The 2,500-nt window shown below is 36.4% G+C and overlaps 1 protein-coding gene across 1 annotated transcript in view; it reads left to right on the forward strand.

Annotated features, from left to right (window-relative positions):
• Positions 1-191: 191 nt before the first annotated feature.
• LOC119575086 (monocarboxylate transporter 9-like) overlaps positions 192-2,500 on the forward strand; it is a 32,187-nt gene continuing 29,878 nt past the window's right edge. The window contains exon 1 of the mRNA XM_037922478.1: positions 192-483. The gene's annotated coding sequence lies outside the window, so the exon portion shown is untranslated. The remainder of the gene's footprint in view (positions 484-2,500) is intronic.

The following is a 2,500-nucleotide window of genomic DNA, read 5'->3' on the forward strand; positions in this document are numbered from 1 at the left end:
CCACTATACGCAGGTAAAACCAAGGAAAACACTCTAATACACCATATAGTTGTGCAACCCAAATTCATCTTGCTTCAGCACATACCCTGAAAATCTCAAACCCAATGCAGCATGGACATCGTGTAACCACACTCGATTCAGCCGCCTTAAACAAGTTTACATAAAACCCGCCAGCTAGGGAGGACTAAGAGAGACGACGCTTGGCACCCTCCGTTCAGTCCATATCGGAACCTCGGCCGCAGCACAGCTCATACTGCAGCTCGCTGGCTCCACGCGATCACTGGGCTACAAGATCGGTGTGCGGCGAGGTGTGAATGACTGATTATCGTTCTCCCTCGTCATAACAGTCTTCAACCCATACGGCAATTAGTAATATGTTTTTATTCAACATCGGCTTCGCTATGGCTTAAGCAAAGAAGAACAGCGATACAGGCCGTGTATAGGTGGTGGTAATTTACTCGCCGCCTACGGAGCATTGAGAAGGTGCGTGTCGTTCATTCATATTTTACGGGACCTGTAGGCAAGATTTTTTTTATATCCTTGAGGACTGACATGAGTTTATGTTTTCCATACAGACCGTTCCATTTACCCTGATCTTTTGTGCATGCTCAATGACTTAGCTATGATTCAGTACGCTAACTCCCACTTTACAGTGTGGATCTGGATTTGTGGTATGGTTGATTTTAATTTTTGATAGAAAAATAACCGTATAACTACTATCAGTTCCTTTGAGGATGTTTAAAATGAATTTCGACAGGTCTGATTACTGTGACAAGATTTTGACACTTATTCAGCAGTGTTTGCCTCAATCAACACTGATAATTGTTGAAATCTCTTCTTGTTTTGCCTTATCTAAGCACCAGTGGCTTAAAACAATTTCCGCCTTTTTATAAGGTCATTTGGTCCTCTGTATATTCCTCTACTTAGTTACAAAAGTAGTATAAAACTTAAGAATAAGTGATTCACTCTAGTATACGATTTCATTCCTTGTCTGATGATACGCATTCATGGATAAACGTTTTAGATGTGAACGTCCTCATACGTTTTTGTTGTTTTTGTTTTCATGCCATGTTTTCCAGGTACTTTTAAACAAATTTTATGCACGCGAACGCTACTAATTAACCTTATCGGTCAACGCTTTTTCCGCGTGGTTGTTACTGAAATAAAAGGGGATAATATTTCCTTCGCTGAAGTGGAAGATAAAGACATGCATGATCATTAATATATGAGATAAGAAGTACATTGATAACAAGTAAGCTTTTATTTCTTAATATGTAAATTACTATCTTCTCGCGAAACAACACAGGAAGCTAGGAAATTATGATTATTTTTGTTGAGATAAGTGTACATTTAAAGGTGACATTTTCAAACTATTATATATACATACATACATATATATATATATATATATATATATATATATATATATATATATATATATATATATATATATATATATATATATATATATATATATTATATGTATATGTTGTATATATATGTATATATATATCTATATATATATATATATATATATATATATATATACATTTATATATATATATATATATATATATATATATATATATATATGTGTGTGTGTGTGTGTGTGTGTGTGTGTGTGTGTGTGTGTGTGTGTGTGTGTGTGTGTGTGTGTGTGTGTGTGAGTGGTCTTATTTACATTATTTGGTTTCGAAAGTGGGCGGTACCGCACCTCCGGGGATGGAAAAATCTGGTGGGGGTGGGGGGGGCGACCGGATAGCATTAAGAGCACTTAGTAAATAACTTTTTTTTTTTTTTTTTTAACCTGAATGGCAAAATATGCACCATGCACATCCATCCCATTAACAACTGTGAGACAATGAACTAAGTTACTATGGTTACTGGTGAGACGTTGCATTTGCCCTTCATTATTGCTGACACATCTAATACTGCTAAATGAATTTGCTTACTAAATTAGGTGTTATTTGTAAAAATACGTTTTTGAGTTCAATCTTGTCTTCAGTGGATAAGCATACCAAATTAAAATTAATGGTGTATGTGAGTATGAGGACGGGGAGGGGGGGAGGGCGCTAGGAATCCACCTGGAGGCCAAGGGAGCGCCAGCCTGGAAAAGCTAGGGAACCAGTGCTTGTAAGAACGCATGTAGGCTCGAGGAGATTCTATTCTCCACGTGGAAAATTCCATACAGCCGCGAATGCAAAAGGCGAAATTAAATTTATGATGTTTCAAATACCTGCATTTGTAAACGTATGTAAATGTCTGTATGTATGTGTATCCATATGTACGTGTCTTTATATGTATAAGTATGTTTGCATATGTGTTGCTGTATGTGTACATACGCTGAAGGTTGTACGATTTTTCTTATAAATATCGATTGTAACCATTAGTCCATTACTGTATGTTACATACATTGGGATATTTAGTAGTCAGGCTGTTTTATATGGATCAATGATGTACATGTGGGCATAAAACTAAGACGAATGTAAAAATTCCCAGC

Source organism: Penaeus monodon, chromosome 7 (genome assembly GCF_015228065.2).
Source record: "Penaeus monodon isolate SGIC_2016 chromosome 7, NSTDA_Pmon_1, whole genome shotgun sequence".
Lineage (NCBI taxonomy): Eukaryota > Metazoa > Arthropoda > Malacostraca > Decapoda > Penaeidae > Penaeus > Penaeus monodon.